The sequence below is a fragment of the Periplaneta americana genome, chromosome 4 (genome assembly GCF_040183065.1).
Source record: "Periplaneta americana isolate PAMFEO1 chromosome 4, P.americana_PAMFEO1_priV1, whole genome shotgun sequence".
In the NCBI taxonomy this organism is placed as follows: domain Eukaryota; kingdom Metazoa; phylum Arthropoda; class Insecta; order Blattodea; family Blattidae; genus Periplaneta; species Periplaneta americana.
Window position 1 is genome coordinate 206,162,132 of NC_091120.1, and position 22,231 is coordinate 206,184,362.

At 35.6% G+C, this 22,231-nt stretch overlaps 1 protein-coding gene and 1 long non-coding RNA gene across 3 annotated transcripts in view; both read left to right on the forward strand.

Annotated features, from left to right (window-relative positions):
* Positions 1 to 1,655: 1,655 nt before the first annotated feature.
* LOC138698696 (L-threonine ammonia-lyase-like) overlaps positions 1,656 to 22,231 on the forward strand; it is a 30,090-nt gene continuing 9,514 nt past the window's right edge. Inside the window, exon 1 of one of the 2 annotated variants that reach the window (XM_069824878.1) lies at positions 1,656 to 2,075. The gene's annotated coding sequence lies outside the window, so the exon portion shown is untranslated. Of the gene's footprint in view, positions 2,076 to 5,062; positions 6,044 to 22,231 lie in introns of those variants that run through there. The other variant, XM_069824877.1, reaches the window with a different exon arrangement.
* On the forward strand, positions 9,018 to 13,405 carry LOC138698695 (uncharacterized). Its single transcript, XR_011331927.1, has 6 exons — positions 9,018 to 9,083; positions 9,724 to 9,912; positions 11,448 to 11,556; positions 11,650 to 11,855; positions 11,937 to 12,015; positions 13,086 to 13,405. It is a non-coding gene; the product is annotated as an uncharacterized lncRNA (long non-coding RNA).

The following is a 22,231-nucleotide window of genomic DNA, read 5'->3' on the forward strand; positions in this document are numbered from 1 at the left end:
GATATATATATATATATATATATATATATATATATATATATTAGACTGTGGCTATATCACAGTCTGTTGCTATCAACGAGTTGTCTTCTGTTTCTAACTCGTTGGTTGCTATATTTTGAGAACAAGGAGAGAGTTTAATCACTGTATGTACAGTATACGTGACAGTAGTTTCATGTTGCAGTGAAATCACAGTTCGATCACTGTTTCACTGGTTAATGAACAGCTCACTCACTGGAGTGAAAGTGATTTATTAATCACCGGTGAGAAATCGCTGCTAGTGATTTTTTTTCCATCTCTAGTTCCCACGGAAATGTCTCATGGACAAATCATAACCACAGTCTGTGCTAAAGCTACGGTTTGGCTACGACGATCTTCGTCGAACGAACATCGCCGACGATTGAAATCGCCAGCGGTCATTGTCAGAGAGTGGTTTCTTTACCGGCGAACTTCGTAGATGAATAGCAAATTGTTTTATATAGTTGACCATGTCTGATCAGCTGATATGTGGATGACAATACTAGTATGATAACGTTATAATATAAGTTTTGCCTTGAAAAACAAGTACGGATCTTTAAAGTAGTTAATGTCATGTTTAGAAATAGATATACAGAGGGGTGTTTTAATTCACTGATATTAAGACATCTTGAAAATGAACCCACCAATTTTAAGGAATATTTCAGACTTTCTCCCGAACAATTTAATTTTGTTTTAAGTTCAATTGAAATTTATATTTTAAAATTACCCACAACATTTATTCACAAACCAATAAGCCCAGCTGAAAGATAAGCATAACTTTAAGGTAAAAACCAATTATAATATTATATAAACACTTTATTTTTACTTTTTACAATGTTATTTTTTTCATTTAGGAGCATTTATTTAGGAAATAATGTTACAAATAAAAAAAAATGTGAGGAGGTTGTTGCACTTCTCTCCTTTGCTCGGAATTCCACTTCACTTACTATTTCATACTGAAACTTTTGCTTCAGTAGCTAAATCTGCCGCATCGTGTGTCCTTCAATTATGAATCACTTTACTCAATTGTATTAACAGTTCTGGTTGTTACAAAATATAAATTTGGTATTGTTTACGTTGGTTCTTCTTTTTGGCTCATGTCGAACAGGAATTTGTGTTTAATTAATTAATATCTCGTCTTCATTAGTGGAGAAATTGCAGAAAGATTTCTGTTTTACCGCCATTATGTTATTAAACGATTTAATTCATGACCTACTGTAATTTTACAATTGGTTTCTCGGCGATCATCGCCAGGTTTTTGCCTCCAAGGCAAACGCCGACGATGTTCGTCAAGCCCAGCGACGTTCGTTGACGTTCATCGCCGTAAAGAAACCAGGCACATTCATATCAACGGAACAGAATCCCAGCGAAGATCGCCGTAGCCAAACCGTAGCTTGAGTTTGTAATACTTATATTACAAACTCTTTGCTGTCAGCTGATGGAAGCTATACCAACACCACCTACAAAGAAAGCCTTGCAACAAAATCTGAATATGTTGTGACGTCATGCTGTTTGGGATTTGGCCTAGTGTTTAAAGCACAGGCGGGAAGCTGGCAATTTTCCACATGATTTTAGTTGAGATTATTTTATGTTTTAAATGAATGTGCATGTAAAATTACATTCAAGTGGTGCAATATTAACATATTATAAGGCATAATGCCTCAAAAGTGCAGTGTGCTGAACTGTAGAGGCAATTACTTAAATGGACCGAAAGTGAGTGTGTTTTCTCTTTTCCCACCAAGGAAGACAAAGTTTAAAATGGATTAAAGCTATTCATCGGAAAGATTTTATTCCTACGAAAAACTCCAAGTTATGTGTAATGTTAGCTTACTGGTACCGAATTCTTTTCATACTAAAATAACATTAAAGGATAAGAGCATAGTTTGCAAACGTAACATAACCTCTCCTTTCATTGGTCATTCACGGTCCAGTTTGAATTGTCTTGTAGGTGTGTGAACTTCATTTTAGAGAACATGAGATTGAAAGAACTACATGCCTGTTTGATGAAAAGATTGGAAAGTTACTCACTGCACCTTTATCAAACCCAAGATTGATAAAAGGTTAGTTCTATATTTCATTTCTAGATAGGGTAGGTCTGCAATGCTGTAAATAAATAGCCTATTCATTTTTTCTTAATAGAATATTAATTACAAAATGTTAAAAAATTTAGATGCATTCCATCACAGTTCCCAAACTGCCCTGAATATCTCTCTGACACCACTGCTATCTGCTGTGAAGATCCAGAAGACAAGAGACGTAGAATAGAAAACCAGTGTTTAGCAAATGCAATTGCTAACAGTTTATGTACATACAATGAACATATTGAGGCAATTACATTTAAAGATTTTGATGAATTGAAGTTGAAACTGGATGGCAATAGGCTTAATATTGAATGGGACTTGATAAAAAAAAGAAACATGCATGTATTTCATTCTAATGAACGAGGATCCTAACCCTCATATTTCTTGCTGTGTTAGAATAACACAAGATTTGTAAGCTTCATTATTTGTCAATAATGTAGGAATCAAATGCTGTAAAGAGATGTCATTACCAAAGCATGTTAATACTCTTACAGAAATTGAAACATTGATACATAATGCACATTCTGTATATGCGTCTTCCACCATGTATAACAGCAAAGATATTGATGAAACTTTGGCGGTTCTTGATGGTTTGTTCCAACATTTAGAGAGTATGTTTCCTGAGAAGAATCATATGTTGAGCTTCTTAAAAGAACAGCTACATTTGCTACCTAAGAAAAGGGTAAAAAACTATTCCTGGGAATTATTGATCTTCTCTTCATTGGTTCATTCGATATCTCCCCACTGTTACAAATTCACACGTGGGTCCAGTAACTTAACTCTTCCTGCTCCACGTACTTTGAAAATAGTGTGTTCAAACCCTCTGCAGGAGCAAAATGACAATTTTCTGCAGTATATGACAAGTAGGCTAAATTTTCATTACTCTCTCCAGAAGACAAGTTAGTTCTGTTGTCAATGGATGAGGTCCACATTAAACCCCAATTGGATTTTAAGCAGGGCAGGGTAGTAGGCACTGCATGAACAGTGCAGTGATGAATGTGCCACAAGTGCATATGTTTTCATGATTCACATTATAAAGATGTCCATATTCTGCCTGTCAGTAATATTCGTGGTGATGCATTATTCATCATTCTGAAAAATGTAATTCTTGGATTACAAGAAATTGGTTTTGAAGTAACAACACTTATTTCAGATAACAGTTCTCTGTACAGCGATCCACCTGAACTGAAGCAAGACAAGACTAGAAAGCTCTTTTTCATTATAGACAGTCCACATTTTGAAGTGTATCCGAAATAACTGGCTAAATGTAAGGAACAAGCAGTTGTATTTCCCAGACATGGTTGAGTGTGAGAGAATCCATCTTGCGTCATTTAATGTACTGAAAGACCTACACTTGCTAGAAAAATATGGTTTCTCTCTCACATTGAAAGCATTGTATCCAACAAATTTGGAACGTCAAAATGTTTCTTTGGCATAATTAGAAACATTAAATCCAGACGTTTGAGATGGGCAAGACATGTAGGACGTATGGGCGAATCCAGAAATGTATATAGACTGTTAGTTGGGATGCTGGAGGGAAAAGACCTTTTGGGAAGCCGACACATTGATGGGAGGGTAATATTAAAATGGATTTGAAGGAGTTGGGATATGATTACTGTAGAGACTGGATTAATGTTGCTCAGGATAGGGACCATTGCCGGGCTTATGTGAGGGCGGCAATGAACCTCCAGGTTTCTTAAAAGTCGTAAGTAAGTAAGTAAGACATTTCTCTTTTGCCTCTTGATCGCAACAAACAACCACTGACCTTATTATCTCCCTCTCCTTACTGTGTACGCTATATTAAAATTAAATTATGGTTTATTTAACAACGCTCGCAACTGCAGAGGTTATATCAGCGTCGCCGGTTTGCAGGAATTTTGTCCCGCAGGAGTACTTTTACATGCCAGTAAATCTACTGACATGAGCTTGTCGCATTTACACACACTTAAATGCCATCGACCTCGGCCGGGATCGAACCAGCAACCTCGAGTGTAGAAGGCGCATATAACCGTGTTGCATCTCGTATTACTACCGGCCATTGCATAAATATGTCTTCACAGAACACAAAATTACTGTAAGTACAGATCACACTAAGCAAGCAAATGTATTTTACCCGCCTCGTAGACCATCCTTTCCTCTCCTGCCCCGCTACACCCCCCGCCTCTCTCTTTCAGCTGCCCAGATAAGTTGCGCGGACAGTAGATGAACATAATCTAATTATTATGCAAAGCTGGTATTAATGTAGACTACTTATATAGGCCTACGTCATTTATTTAAACTTACCTGTAGGCTTTATCATTCTCGGACGTTTCGGCTTTATTTTCATTAAAGCTGCTCGAAAATCTGGATCAAAATCGTCATCTTTAAATTGATCAAAGTATAATCTGCTTGTAGAAGGATTGAATTTATCCTGTCTTTTGCACACAATTACCCATTTTTTTTTAATTCCTAAATCTTTAGGAATGGTAAAGAAAGACAACTTTGTATTTTCATCGTTGCATACCGCAACAGCACACCTTTGACCTGGCATAATGCATTCAAAACAACATAAACAAGAAAAAAACAGGAGATACTGCTTAGAAGCATTTTAGCTTTGGCGCCCTCAGCTATCTTGTGACGTCAGAATCGCTCTACTTTCTCCGTCGATCCCTCGCCAACAAGTTCGATACTAATGCAACCTATGAGAAGCCTTGGGCTGCCATTTACTATTGTCGTTTACGTCTTCCCGCTTTATATTCAAATCGATTCAGTACTTCAGTAGAGAGTAATTGTTACGAACATGAGTACGTTAGGGATATACTGTAGTTTCAGTTCTTGTGTTAACAGTCAGGAAAAATGTACATATTGTGCATTATGACCATAGTTTTAAGTTGATATTTTTTTAAGTGTCTGTTTATTTCCTTAGTTTTAAATTACTGATATTTTTAAGCGTGTGTTTATTTTATTGGTACAATGAAGGACCGTTCACGCCGAAAAAAACGTGAAATCAGGAAAGAGTTATCTAAAAGTGAGAAATCTTGGCGGAAACAATCATTCGTTGAATCATGGTTGGAGGAACCTCATTTTAAAGGTTGGTTGGCTAAATCTAATGATCCCTATAAAATAATTTTTTTTTTTTTTGCAAAAAGGAATTATCGGCCGGCAAGAGTGAATTAGAAATACACAGCTCCACGCTCTCACATAAAAAATGCATTACAGTTGGAAAATGTCCCCAGGATTACCATTCTTTTTACAAGAAAGCCATCTGATGATAAAGTAAAAGTTCAGATTACGATGTTTGGAGTTCTTTCAAGTACATATCTTTCAATGAATCCTTGAAAAGATTGCCCCTTCAACAAGATGTTGTAAGTAATTTGACTTCTAGATCCAAAAATTGCATTAACTTAGGTGTCAGTAAGATTGTAGAAAGGTCTAGTATCACACTTACTTCACTAGTTGATAAATATAAGACAAAAGTAAACCAAGAATTAGTATTAAATGAATGGAGTCTTTTACTAAATTACTTCTCTTCTGAAGAGAAAACTGCTTACTTATCTAAATTTTCCTGTACTAGAATTTTGGAAGTGAATAGAAGAATGTCACAATTTCAATTCTGAATTTTTGTTCAAAAATTTAGGAAAACTATCCAAAATTTGCCTTTCTTTGCCCCATTCTAATGCAGCTGTAGAGTGCATAAGTTATTTTCAATGGTTAGTGATATAAAAACGAAGAAAAGAAAAACTATCAGCAAAAACAGTGTTGTCTCTAGTGCGGGTGAAACTTGACATGAGCAACATGAACAAAAAGTGTTACAACTATCCAATCATCGACGAAATATTGATATTGTTCAATGAAAATATGTACCGGTAGCTTACAACAAGGATTCAAGAGACAACAAAATAGCTGGGCTGCTGGTTGAGGGAGAAGAAGAATGTGAACAGAATCAGCAATAATATGCCGATCTGAGGGTGAGTACCGTGCTCTGTTGCACTGTGATATTTATTAGGAACATTGTCTTGTTTAATTTATTATTTTAATTCGTTTTTAAAATGTGTATTTTGGAGTTTAGACCATACCCCCCCAAGGGGGATTGTTTCTAAATATGGGGGATTTTTCACCCCATCTGATGCTCTATGCATTTTCATTCAGTAACCTGTTCCTACTGTTAAGTGTTGCCTCTATTTTTTCATGCTGAATAGGTTATCTTACCTGATTGTCCATGCACCTCAAACTTACAGGTCAATGACGAATGTTGCGCTCTAATAACAAAGGTACGCTATTGAAGTTTGAATTACCAATATAAATATAATTACAATAATTCATATTACAAAATGATATATTCCTGACACTGGCCAACTCATCACACACAACATAGCATTAATTCACTGTTATCCACGAGAATGTTTTGTAAAGGAACAATTTATTGTTCAAATAACTTATTAACCTACATGTGTGAGTGTTGGTAATTTAAATTTAGGACATGAATTATTATTTCTTAGCTATAGGCCCCGTAACTTTGTACTGTAATGAGAAATAATTTACACTTTTAAATAAAGACATCTCAGAAGATGTTTATGAACTTTTTCGAGGTATTGTCTAAAACTCTAAACAATTCACAATAAGGAGAACGATCAAATTATACTAGCGTATGCCGAACTATACAATTAAAGAGTGATATTAGATTGTGTTTTTAGAAATAAGCCTACATTTTTTTTTATATAATGATGATAATGATGATGATGATATGTGAATTAATGATGGCGAAGTGAGTCCGAGGTCCAACACCGAAGTTACCCAGCAATTTTGCTTCAATTGGTTTAGGGAAAACCCCAAAAAAAACTCCAACCAGTTAACTTGTCCCACCAGGATAGTTTTATATGTATTTACTCCTCAAATTTCTAAATTGGATTTTATAAAGTCCTAAATCTCTCTCTTTTTAGGTTAGGGTTCCATCTTAGAACTTTTCCTATTCCTAAATAATGTAAATGATTTAAGTTACAACATTATGGTCAAATCAACATTATATGCAGATGATAATTCTTCCATATTGTCGGCACAGCATATCTTGAGGTACTAAGATGCAACTTCAACATTTTCCCCCCATTACGTGATCACCAGCTGAAATCTAGTGTTTTTGCAGCGCCCAGGTTCACTTCACTACTGGCAACACTTACTTCAACACTCACATGGTCTAGATATCATGATAGTTAGTCATTTTGTAGTTCTTATGTTGGTACACTTGGCATTATTATTCAGGCCTACCCGCTACTCCATTTAAAATTCACTAGATTTATTCAAACGTAATATTGTGCGTGTATTTTATATCGCGATTATAATATATATACACCGTGTTCCGCTTATAAGTATAACAAAAGAAATAGCTATAACTTCTGAATTAATACAAGTATATAGTTGAAACCAACTGCTACAAAGAATGAAAACTGGGAATTTTTGTTACCTTATGTTCCATAAACCTCAACATGGCTTCCATTGGTGGCACGGGAAATATCCAACCGGTATTCAACCTCGACCCAAGTGTTATGAAGCATCTGTGGTGTAACATTGTTGACAGCAGCATAAATTCTTTCTTGTAAGTCTGCCAAATCACGTACTGGCGTCCTGTAGACCTGGTCCTTAACAAACCCCCACAGGAAAAAATCAGGTGGTGTTAGATCTGGTGATCTGGCAGGCCATGTGATGTACGGTGATCCTCTTCCGATCCATCTTGCAGGGAATTGTTCGTCTAAGAATGTGCGAACCATGTTGGCAAAGTGTGGTGGAGCCCCATCTTGCTGGAAAATTGCTCCATCTGGGAGTTGTGGCACAGCATACAGTTGCAACATATCCTGGTACGTGTTTGCAGTGACTGTCTTTTCAGCAAAGAAATAGGGACCAATGATTCTGTCACGCATGATCCCACACCAAACATTCCATTTAGGGGAATCCCGTTGGTGTTCAATTACGACAATTGGATTTTCCGACCCCCAGATGCGACAATTGTGTCGGTTTACTTTTCCACTGACGTGGAAGGTTGCCTCATCTGAGAAACAGACTCGAGTTAGAAATGTGTCGTCATCGTCCACTTTATCCAACATTGTTTCTGCAAAGCGTTTTCGTTCCAGTTTATCATTCGGCGTAATCATCTGATGAAGTTGCAGCTTGTACGCTCGCAAACGCAATCTTTTATGGAGCACTGTATGCACTGTTGTTGGTGGGATGTTCAACTGCACACTAGCCTGTCGAATGGATTTCCGCGGGCTTCTCTGAAATGCCTCGCGAATGCGTTCGACATTTTCGTCAGACACTTTACGCTTGGAATGTTTACCTGCATTAGACAACAAACTTCCTGTTTCTCTGAGCTGCCTATCCCATTTCATTATTGAGACGTACGTCGGTACAGCTTCCCTCGGTCTAAGATTGTACTGACGGCGAAACAAGCGCTGTACACGAATTATGGATCTATGTTCTGCTAATGACAGCACACAAAAGGCTTTCTGCTGTGGCGTCCACATGCTGACTGACTAAAGATACGATACGAATTCTCTTATTTAATGATCTGCGCATGCGTGAGTCTTCTAAAAATAAGTAACAACAATGGATTAAAACTTCCCAATTTCCTCTTTACAATGGTACCAATCTTAACCCATTTGCATGCATTGTTATGAAATTATAACTATTTCTTTTATTATACTTATAAGCGGAACACGGTGTATATTATAATCGCGATATAAAATACACGGGGCAAGTTACCGGGTTGAGGTTTTCCCTCAACCCAATATGAGCAAATGCTGGGCAACTTTCGGTGCTGGACCCCGGATTCATTTCACCTGCATTATCACCTTATATATATATATATATATATATATATATATATATATATATATATATATAATATATTCCGGGAATTGCGAGTTGTACGTGAAGTTACTATTTCCATCATATCACATAATACAACTATGTGGTGGAATTATTGCTATTATCAGAACTACCGGTATTGTATGTTTCTAGGTAAGTAGAAATTTTGGAGCATTATATTGCAATATTACAATAAATTAACATATTAGAATGTTGTGTTATATTAAGATTCACTGTTATTTAGTATGTATTAAGATATTATATTACATAGGCATACTTATATTCTAGAATAGTGAAATTTACAATTAGGCCTATAGATGATTCTGCTGAGGTAAGAGCATTATTTTAACTTTAAAACATTATCCATATAAAAATAAATTATATGATATAACAATTACATTTTTATCATAATATAAGGTATTATCCAGAGAAGCTACATCAAAGAAGGCATGTTTCACTGGCTTATGAGAGATGTATATAGCGATAAACACGTGGTTTATTAGTTTGCTGTTATAAAAACTTCCAACTATCCATTAGAATGTACAGGTATCAAATGACTTCTATGTTGAAAGTATTTATAGCTCCAAACTAAAACCATGTGTTAAAATCTCACAGAAGTCAGTGGAACAAAGGAAAACAGTGTCTCCTATGGTGCAGTTATTTTGGAGAATTACGTAATATAATTTTACATAACCTTACAAATATTCAGTCTAATGAAAGTGAATAAAATCAAGATTGAAGTTTGGTTAAATGTAGTTCATATTTTAAAATGCAATAATCACTTTGTTTTAAGGTTATAACATGTCCAGAAGGAAAGAGTCTGAAGAACTTATAGGCCTACATCAAGAAAGAAAATACTTTCGTTACAGAGCAGCTTACAATAAGCAGTGGTTAATATGTACAGACAATTGAAGGCTGAAGCAGAATATGAAGATATCTGTCAAACCAAAGCGGTTCTAATGGCAAGAATTGCAAATCCCTTGTAAGTAGGCCTACCTGTTTTTATAGATAATATTTGACGGGATCAGTACAGATCTTATTCCATAAGGATGCATCCATGATAGTGTGTTAAAAAATATTTACACATAATTTAACATACGAAGACTTTTCTGTAACCTAATCTAATGCAACTTCATGATAAACTAGTGCATGTGGTTGAGTTTAAATGCAACTGAATTTTGAAAAATTTTAAGCTTACTTAGAAATACAAGTCCCAAATAAAGTAAAGTCCCATCACTGATAACCTTTCGTATGTATAAAAATATTCTTGTTAGAAATTAAGTAAAAAAAAAAAATACGTATTCAATAACGCAGAAGAATATTTTTGTTATTGTCCCAAGTACTTCAATGTATTACCATAATCTTTAAGGCTATAGTAATAATTAAAAAGGAGCATATTATATGTTTACTTGTTCCAGATATTGTTACACCACAGGCATGTATGTATAAAAAGCATTAAATTGGACTCTCACTTTGAGAGGGGAACAGAGATTAAGGGTGTTAGAGTGTAAGGTTCTTAGGAAAATATTTGGGACTAAGAGGGATGAAGTTACAGGAAAATGGAGAAAGTTACACAACGCACAACTGCAAGCATTATAGTCTTCACCTAACATTATTAAATCCAGACGTTTGATGTGGGCAGGGTATGTAGCACGAATGAGTGAGTCCATAAATGCATATAGAGTTAGTTTGAAGACCTTTGGAGAGGCCGAGACGTAGATGGGAGGATAATATTTTGAGGGAGGTGGAATATGATGCTAGGGACTGGATTAATATTGTTCAGGATAGGGACGAATGGTGGGCTTATGTGAGGACAGCAAAAACCTCTGGGTTCCTTAAAAGCCATTTGTAAGTAAATACTGTAAATAAAATATATAATCTCCATACTTTTATCACAGCATTCATAGAATGCAGTAGAAATAATTATTACCAAATCTGAAAAGAAGCATATGCTGTCTACACCAGGGAAAAACAAGAAATATCTACAATCTATAACTGGCATCAGATAATTTTTCCAAGGAAGTCATTGCAAGATTTGTATATGATAGACCGAATCGAGATGAAGAAAATTATGGCAGTAACATTTTTTCTTTTTTTTTAATTTTTAATAAGTTAAAAGACTGTAGACTTTACTCTTATAATTACTTCTTATTTACCACTACCGGTACTATTTTCATTCCTGTTCAGGAAAAAGAGTAACAGCCATGCTGGTACTGGGCCATGTAACAGGAAACTATGATTACATACTTCATTTGAAGGATCACGTTCGTCATTAAGGACAGTTTTGAAGGAAATGTAGTTTAAATTGAAAAAAGAGGGCAATCTCACATTAGTAAGAGAAAGTAAAAATATTAATTTTAAGAGAATATGTGAGAAATATGAAAAGTGAGGGTCCAAAGTTTGTTGTTTTTCTGGATGAAACGTGGATTTTTATGAATGGCAGGCTTTATTACAATATTTTAAGATAGTAAAGGGAATAAATGTTGTAACATTATTAATTCCATGTATATTTCATAGACTGCAACACATTCATGGAGCAAACCAGTATCGTTGGTGGTAAGGTTCAAGGAGTTATGCATCGACCTCCTGTGGAAGGAAGACTGGTCATTGTACAAGCTGGAACCTGGTAATATAACTACAATACTATTAAACTATATATAGTGTAGTAACTTTTATTATGTGTTCTATCTAGAATCTAAATATCTTGTCTCTTTTATAGATGCAGATTTAACTTTTTGCATCCAATTTGAAGACTGGCCAAGATTACTATGGTGCCATGAATACAATCCAGAAGTGGGTGTAAAGGTAGCTTATTGTTGGGTTGAGAAATTTAGGTCCTTCGATTATTGTTATGGATAATGCTTTCTACCACAATAAAATTGCAGAATACAAACCCACAACGAAAGGAGACGAGATCAGTTAATGGTAAATATAATTTCTGTAGAATCTGAGTAATGAACTGTGATGTTAAATTGCATTATTTATGTTTAAATGTGAATTTTGTAGACATGACTGAGACTGGGGTTACCATTGCCAGACAATGCAAACAGGAATAAACGATACTTGGAAAGGTGATTCTCTAAATGTAAGTAATTCATAAGTAATTTCCCCCCAATGGTGGTTAATTGTTTGTCATTCAGCCATATGAAGCGAGTTGTGTAGACCAATTTATCAACACAATCATTGCCCAAGGTGTGTCATAGGAGGTTGGTTTTCGATACACCAACCTCTCCACCATCCAGGCCATGAGGGTTACCATTTTGCACGACATACAGCAGGACAGGTGCATCAGAGGCCACTGCTAATTTAAGAAAAGTGAAAATATCTCTGATGATCAGACACCTCATATCAAAACCCACTATTTTTTTAACAAAATATGATATGTCTACGGATAGATTACTGTACATTCAAATGCAAGGAAGCTAGACGATCTCATCATTGATAAATTCAAGTTGTGTTTTTTCTGTTGCTTAGGACTTAACGATAGAGTTTCCCTTCCAGGGATTAGCTATCGTGATGTTCCAAGAAGCCAGTGAGGCTTATTTCGTTGGTCTCTCAGATACACCAACCTCTCCGACATCCATGCCATGAGGGTTAACATTTTGCACAATGACTTCCAGCTAGACAGGCATATCAGAGGCCACCATTAATTCAGAGGAAAGTGAAAGTGTCTGATAATATGATGTCTTATATCAGTACCACTATTTTTTTCACGAAATATGATATAGTTAGATTTGTGTACCTTCAAAAGCAAAGGATTCTGTGAGGGTGGTGTTTTGCTACAAAACTTGCCAGATCCTTGAGCTAGATTGCACTGAAAGTTTGGCTTATTTTCAACATTTCTGTTTCAAAGCCTGATGTCATATTTTAGATACCGGTACAATGTTATTTATGCAGTATTAATTTTCATTCTGTGTATAACATAATATATTTTTTATTTTAGTTTTAATCCCCCCCCCCTTTTCTACTGATATTTACATGATTAATTGTCCAGTCCAGTATTGTCACCATAATGTCCACTATAATTCTACTAAAAATTAATTCAGTTATTGTTAAATGGGGCTATGTGTAATTACTTTCTTATATTAAACATGCACAGATCCTCTTTCAACATTGACAATTTCTGTGTTAAATCAAATTCTGTCTTTCTTTTAGTCTCAAAGGATCCCATGATGCCACCAAACATTATCAAGAGGTTGGTTAAGGAAGAGGACGTCTGGAAATTTGGTAATATAATGACTAATTTAAGAATTATGGCTGATGCAAATGCTGGAGCAAACATAATATGTCTATCCAAAACCATAGTTATTTTCTTCTTATATCACTTTGTATTTTTCAGAAAAATAAAGTAAGTGTGCTGTTACACAGAAAATAATACAGTTGATTGTTCATTGTGTATTTTTGTTGTTGCCTAACTGTGCTTTATGTTAAATTTGTATAATGAAGATATAAAATAAAGTTATTTGCAATCTGTCCTTTGTCGAAGTATTCCCTTAGTCCTGAGGCAAAAGTCGGGATATTAGAATTGTGTAATGCTGAGTCAATACATCAACTTGTCAGCATTCCATAATGTTATACAACAATATTATATATATATATATATAATTACATCACCCTTCTCCATTAATCCTGAAATAATAAAAATACTTAAGTTGTCCTTTCATTTGGTTGAAACAAATCCTTATTATACAAAATTAAAGTTTATTTTTTTTTTTGTATAGAGATTGGTCGTGAAAAGTAAGTATGATTTTTAAATTTTCATTAGGCCTACTTGGTTAGTTAAAAATAAAATTTCACTTTTCTCATTGTACTTTTTAATTATATTTATACATGCGTATCTATATCTATTAAAGAGGAATATGTGCAGCAAAAGAAATGGAAAATAATAGTGATGAATGTAATGTAGTTTTAAGAATAATTTTTTTTAAGACATGACCATTTAAATTGTTCTTCAAATTTTATTTACGGCACATAATACCATCTTTCGTAGCATAAATTGTTTTACTTTTTTTACAGAGTTTGTTTTATTCTGATCCACAATTTTTAAATGATCTCCACTGACAATTTGTTCAATTTATTGAAAAGAATTAATATTAGTGCTTTACGTTCAAAGTCGGTAAGACTGAAGTACGGCCATCTTGGATTTCTTAGTACGTCACTATATGTTGTGCCGAGTATAACATGTTCGACCTACAGTAGAACTGCGTCAGCTAACCTCAAATGCAGTTGTGGAAGCAGCAGAATGGTTCAGAGCAAGTAAGTTCATTTTAAACGAGGAGAAGACTCAAAAATTAATTTTGACATTGAAAAAAGAAGAAAAGGCAGTAAAATTACTTGGTATCCATCTTGTACAAAACTAACCTGGGATTGCCTCATTGAATACATCTCTCGGAGACTGTCCAGAGTCCTGTACCTCTTAAGAGTAATTAGAGACAAAATACCCGGGCAGTGCCTAAGAAGTGTTTATTTTGCTTTTTTTCATAGCATATTGAAGTATGGAATCCTGGTGTGGGGAACAGCAATAAACTTATTGAAGTCCTGCTGATTCAGAAGAAAGCAATAAGAATTATCACAGAAGTACCAAGCAAATCACATTCTAACCACTGTTCATACAGGAGTCCATCTTAACAGTTGTTAATGAATATATTCTGGAACTTCTTCTTTACATCAAGAAAAAATCTTTATGGCTTCACCAGTAGGCTGGATAAACATGAGTATAATACTCGTAATAAAGAAAAACTAGACATACCATTTTGCAGACTATCCAAAGTTAAAAGCAGTGCTAACATGTTGGGCTGTACAGATACAGAACCCCCAGCTTTCTGAGGAAGTTTGAACCTGGAGCCATTGCAGTCATGGTAACCACTAGACCACTGAGAAAGGACATTAAAAGAGTGACTCAAAGGGCCCTTTATTTTAAAAAAAGTTTTTCTCGTCAGATGGAATTTATGCTACTTTTAAGATTTTTGAATAGTACAGTTGAATCTCGATTATTCGATCATTGGATTATCTGATGGTCTTCCCACTTTCGCCCGCCCTAATTAATCACGAAAGCCCAGCTAAGATTAGATCTGCACACTTAAATATAAAGGTTCTAGCAAGGCACGCTGAGTGACACTACTATATAATGGGAAGCACTCTGTTATCGTTCACAGCAGTTCACAATCCTCTCATCCCCACATTCCAATACAAAAGGCAATATCCTTGAAGCTTATTTTCTGCTGAACAACAGCTACTTTTTGGTTTGGAGTTAATGTTGACAGTGAAAGAATATTAATGGAAGACTTTAAATAAGTGGTGGAAGAAAATGACCAATTCTTTGATATGGATGAAGAAAACATTAATCAGTGGCTGGATACACACCTAGCACTTCCCAGGCATGAAATAGAAAGTGATGATGACATTATAGCATGTGGGGCTAAAGTGTAAGAAGAGATAGTGCCTGAAATGCTTGTCCCACTACAATCAGCTGAGGGTTTTGGAGCAAGAAAATAATACTTCATTCCCGGAGAATTAAAATGGAAATAAATAGAGTTGCCGCTAGTAAAGTTCAGTAAAAAGTGACCGATTTTTTTTTACAAATAATATAAAAATAAGCAGAATTGATTATCTTTTTCGTTAACCATTCCTTCCCTCCCTTCATTACGACGGATAATCGAGGTTCTACCTTATTTTGATCATCCTCTCCAGAAATTTTGCTCATTGGTTTCAAATTCACTGGAATTTACTATTAGATTGTTCTTTCTGCATCCCCATATTTTCCCAAGATGTCAGCTGGCACATGAGCAAGTGAGGTCCGTCCATCGCAACATCCTGGCGACGCAGTCTGATTTTTGCTATGGAAGGGGTTCGGGAATTAGGTCCTGTGTTTTGATACCCCCAGTAATGGACATGCTAAGGTCGGATTTTCTTCATTTGATTATTATTCATCATTAATACATTTTTCAGGTAACATTTCCAAGTGTTTAAGTTTGCACACATTCCTACAATAGTTCCCCAAAATGAATAACTTATATTCCCAATAATTTTAAAATAATAATTATTTTCTTAATGATGAGTTTCAGTACCAGAAATGGACAGGCCAATAACGCTCCATTTCCAGTAATGGACATACCAAAAACCAGTAATGGATTTATTTTTTACTTTTAACATCAAAAGGAACACTTAAAACAAACAAGAATGATAGGACATTTTTAATCAAAGTATAATAATAGAATACCCTTGGATATCAACACTACACATTATTTTTACATTAGAAAGAAATCTAAATTCAGATGATAAGAAATGTCAAAAATAATGCACAAGATAATCATATTCCTGTTATATAAGTGCTTAAGGAAATGGGTACCTTATTAAACCAAACCAAGTTCATTTTCTGTTTAATTTAAACAACGTACTTGCTGCACGAATTTTTAACAATTGATTCTAATTAATTGTGAAAGGCCCATTACCCATTAATTTAATTGGGCCATGCAAAATGAATGACATTAACATCTTGAATATCATCTTTAGAAGGCCAGTTGTAGGTATTTTCCATTATTTGTTTTAGAAATTTCATCTGACACAAATTCTCTTGAATTGAAATAACACATCCCACTGAAGGCAAATGGTCATCATAATGGACTGCATAATACACATCTGCTTGAATATCAATTTTGCCTTTCGTTAGTGACGTGTCATAATTAGAGACAGTGTCATCATCAGAGTCGGTGAATACTATACTATCACTAGTATCATCACAGAGATTGTCGTAGCACTCTTCAGTGTTGGTTTCAGTTTCTGAATATATGACCCGGGTTTTTTGTCTTTTCTGAGGTAGTTTGGAGTTGTTCTTCTTCTCATGTTGGTTCTTTTTTGTTTCTTCTTTGCTTCACGGATAAGGCGGTTCTTTTTCTTTTCCTGCTCCTTCTCAGTTTTCTCCTTTTCCTTTTTTCATGCAGTATTTCTTCCATTCATTTGATGTGATCACTGATGGTATCTTTTCAGTTTTCCTCTTATTTTTTGTCTTTTCTCGCTTTTCAGGCCAGAATAGGGCTCTCTTAAAAGGACTGCCGACACTAGATGTAGTTTCCTCATCATCATCATCCAATCCTGTTTTGCTAGGCGTTGTTTCATTTCTGGTCTGAAGTAAATTACCTGATACTGACGGTTCTTCAGGGGAAGTCACTGATACTGACTGATTCACAGGGAATGTCACTGATGCTGACTGATTCACAGGGAATGTCACTGATGCTGATTCTCAGGGAATGTCACTGATGCTGACTGATTGACAGAAAAATGTCACTGATGCTGACTGATTCTCAAGGAATGTCACTGATGCTGACTGATTCTCAGGGAATGTCACTGATGCTGACTGATTGACAGAAAAATGTCACTGATGCTGACTGATTCACAGAATGTCACTGATGCTGACTGATTCACAGAGAATGTCATTGATGCTGACTGATTCTCAGGGAATGTCACTGATGCTGACTGATTGACAGAAAAATGTCACTGATGCTGATTGATTGACAGGAAAATATCACTGATGCTGACTGATTCACAGAGAATGTCACTGATGCTGACTGATTCTCAGGGAATGTCACTGATGCTGACTGATTCACAGAGAATGTCACTGATGCTGACTGATTCTCAGGGAATGTCACTGATGCTGACTGACAGAAAAATGTCACTGATGCTGACTGATTGACAGAAAAATGTCACTGATGCTGACTGATTCACAGAGAATGTCACTGATGCTCACTTATTGACAGAAAAATGTCACTGATGCTGACTGATTCACAGAGAATGTCACTGATGCTGACTGATTCACAGGGAATGTCACTGATGCTGACTGATTCACAGAGAATGTCACTGATGCTGACTGATTCTCAGGTAATGTCACTGGTACTGATTGTGAATTGTTTGAATCTAGTGAATGAGCTTCATTTTTTATACTCATCCAGATATATAAATCTTTTACACATTCTTCACCATTCTATTCTCTAGATTCATTAAACCAAGCATTGAAATGTGATAGTTTTTCTGATGCAATCAAAGATTCTAAGTAAGTAAGATGCCCTTGAATAACTTTCACATCATTTTTTGTTGTGGTTCAACATTTTGGATTGCTGGAACTATTGTGTGTGTCAGAATCTCACTTGGAGCACATTTGCTGTAATTCACACTATCAGCATCAAAAGGAAATGGCCCACTAATTCTAAAACCATTCTGAATAGTTTCTGGTTTGACTGATGATGTTACACTGCTGAACAACTGTGCAAAGTTTTGTTTTGTCACTGCCTCATATGAGTGCTCAGCTCTCCATTTATGGACGACATTTTTCCATGAAACTTTCATTGGTCTAAAAACACTAACGTCACATGGTTGCAGAATGTCCGTTGTATTCGGGTACAAAGCAATCAAGATGATTTCCTTTCACTGAAGTGCATACTGAGATGGGATTTATGTCCAACAACAGGCAGTTTCACCTTCTCCTTCACAAGCCAGGTATTCATAGAAAGTCTCACTTGTCATCCATCCTGACTCATTTTTTCCAATAGGCTTAGCCCAGTTGTCAGGCACACTCTTAATCGCATCAGCTGGAATACGGATATATGGATACAGAATGAATGGATGCACCATTAAACCATCTGCTCGAACTGTAATTAAAACTGTTAATGATTCTTTTCCCGTGCCACTAATCACTTCAAAGACATTTTTCTCGCCTTTTATGCTCCGACTTTGGACACAGATTGAACGCGGATTCATCAGCATTAAATATGCGTGTTGGATCTAAAAGTACTTCATGAAAACTGTTCTCTAGGAAAAATGATTTCATTTCCGCAAACCAACTTCTGATATATTTTTCCGTTACACAGGCCCTGCTAGCTGTAAGTTTCTCTGCAACTCGTCCTTTTAGTTCTGCGTGACGATTAAGGAATGCATCAAACCATTTCTTGCCTGGTTTTCCATCCTTAAAGGGATTAACTCTTTGTGTATTGTCCATTATTCTTTTCACTGTACATAGAAGATCTTCTTTAATAAGAGGGAAGCCAAGCTTTCCAATATCACCTATCCACTGCACCAGTCGACTTTCTTCTCTTTCACTTAGTACAGTTGGTGGGCCCATTTTCTCTTGGCGCTCTTACCTTCTTTCACGTTTTGCATGAGTGTCACACCAGGCACACTGAAAGCTTTACTGGCACCAGCGAAAGACATTTCCTTCTTCTTCACAGCCTCAATTGCCTTCTCCATGTCCTCTTCTTTATATTTAAAGAAGGATCTCCTTCCTGCATCAGCCACTTCTTATAAAATGCAGACAGTATCTAAAATATAAAATGTCTAATTGCAATACCTATATGTATTCCTATCCAATAATGGACATTCATAATGCCTATAATGGACACCCCCTGTCCACTACTGGATTTTATGCTTATTTTGTTGTTGACATCATAAGTATACTATAGAGTTTCAATATCTAGCCACTTGAAAAACATTGAATAAAATCCAGTAATGGACATACCATGTCGATTACTGGAAAACATGAACAATTTTAAACCAGTAATGAACATGTGTTCTAAAACACATGTGTGATATTAATTATGCATAAATACAACTTTAACACTGTCTTTCAATCCTTAATTTAAATAAAATTCAAAACACTTACAATTATTAGTAAAAGATGTCTTGTGTATGAAACAGATTCTTCGTGTACGCACCTTAACAAATTTCCTCACTCCTGCCTCAAACAAAGAGATGCTTCATGCAGCAACCACATGTACTGTAATTTATGGAAATACCTGACCCCTGGTGGCACGTTTCGTAACTTGTACTTCTTTGTAGTAATATCGCCTAACACTAGATGGACAACCAATGCAAAATTTCACATGGTACTCTTATTATTACAAAATAAATGTCAACCTGTCCATTACTGGGGGTGTCACCCTACTTCCAGTGTTTTCTTGTTGATTGTATAGAAATCGATTTTTTGTGTGTTTTTTTCTCATTGATAAGCTGTTCCACTGATTCGAATGGTAAATCATTGACATGTATTACTGTTATTTTAGTACCTTTTTGGCCAATGTGCCACCAGAATCATGAGGCACCATAGGCTCCTGCCTAAATCAGGACCTGCAAATATACAAACACTTTTTTATTCTTTTTTCTGTTCAAAAAATGGAAATTGCTTTTTCACACAGTTGTTATTTTTCTAATTTATGTTGACTCTTCCTGTATCATCTGCTTCTGCTGAGCGAAGTTTCTGTCATGAAACGAGTAAAATCATATTTAAGAGCAACAATGGCAACAAAGAGGCTTTCCAGTCTTGCACTTCTTTCAATTGAAAGACAATTAAGTGGAAAATTACTTCAGGATCCGTCTGCTATAGTGAACCAATTTTGCTCAGAGTAGAAACAGAAGAATAAATTTATGAAAGAGCGAAAGGTTCTTTCTTTACCAAAGACATTTAATAGTTTGTTATTGCTATTTTTTAACTTGTGGTAAATCTGTGAATATTAACAACAGTGGATTAGCTTCATGGTAGTGAGCAGACTAGCTTAAAATCCAGGATCTACATTCCAGAAGTGTTGGAAAATGAGGGCATTTTGCTTAGCGGCTTAGAAATAGTGAGTTGAGAATTTTTTTAATTTCACTTTATACTATTTAAGTTCTAATAAGATAATAAGAAATGGATTTTATGCATTAAACATCACGTTTTTGTTTGAATCTTGACTCCCTACATTATTCTGTTTTGTACTTAGATGTGTCAGGAATCAAAGTCCAGTTACAATATTATTGCTCTATAATGCATGTATAATATCATCAGACCTCTGCGGTATGATAACTAACTTTCGATTCCCAGTTCATGGTTGGTTCTTAACTCTACCATATAATAATAAATAATATGAGTCGAGTATAGTCTGTATGCCGCTGGCCTTCTGTGCTCGAGGTTGCGGGTTCGATCGCGTCCTAGGTCGAAGGCATTGAAGTCTGTTTAAATGCGACAGGCTCATATCAGTAGATTTACTGGCATGTAAAAAAACTCCTGTGGGACAAAATTCCGGCACACCAGCGATATTGATATAACCTCTGCAGTTGCGAGCATTGTTAAATAAACCGTAATTTTAAAAATGTAATAAATAATATGTGTATGACCGAGCCCATTTCCATAAAAATGGTTGTGCTAATGTTCCCCATTGTATTTTCATAACCTCGGTCACTTTTCTTTTGAATTCTGCTATCCGAACTTTCTGTTCCAATCCGCCCCCCCCCCCGTTTTAAGCATCTAGAACCGCCACTGCAACCAGGCTTTATTTTTCGTAATTCAAGAGATATTTTAAGGATGAACATGTTTAGTTTAATATATAGAAAATTTGAATATGCTTCAATTATGTTGTAAGCTTCATTTAAAAATAATATTAATTACAGATATAGAAGCAAATTCAGAAGCGTTTGCTTCGATATATGTATTTTAGGAATATAAATATGGTAGTAAATGATAATTCTTATAATGCATTATTAAAGGGATTTCATTTCCCACTAAAATGCGGTAATTTTACTTGAAGCCAGTAAAGAGGCAGGTTTGGAAGTAGATAATCACGTAGCCTCATAATTAGGTTGCCATGTGCCACGGAATTCGTGTACAGTCCGTGATTTTATAGTGTAAGAAGGAATGCAGTTGGACAGAAATTTAGAATATCGCAATAATTTATGGGATAGTGTCGAAATGATGCATGATAACAATATGTATTACGAATTGAATGAGAGCTTTCTTTTTGACCATGCTATCAAATTGAAATCTTTCTTACCGGGCAACAAAGAGGAAAGTTCTAAGGATAAGCTTTGACACTGAACCTGAGTAAATTTTTATCACAGCTGTTTCTGTGTAACAGTACTCAGAATTTCTGAAAATGCCAAAATGGTACAGTTTTATTTCTTCATACTGGTCTACGCAACTGGTTATTGACGAACAGTAAGAACCCGCCATTCGTAAAAGAATAATTGTCAACGTTGAAACAGTATTTTCTTTGATGTATGCTCAGTGGAAAGGAAGGAATGCGTCATCAGAAAGTCAGTAAACTCAGTTGTGCAGGTACAGTACGATATGAAACATGTCACAAGGTCATTCAGAAAACAAAATTCCTTTCTTCTTTTCACGGTTCTGAGAAATATGAACATAGACTTGAAGTCTGCCTAGGGTTGCTTTACGGTGCGTTTTCCCCGCTTTCTTACGGTTTTTACCTTAAAATGTGTCTTCCGTAATGTGAGAGCTATCTACGTTCCCTCTCCCCGCAAAATGTAGCCTACTTCTTATTTAGCCC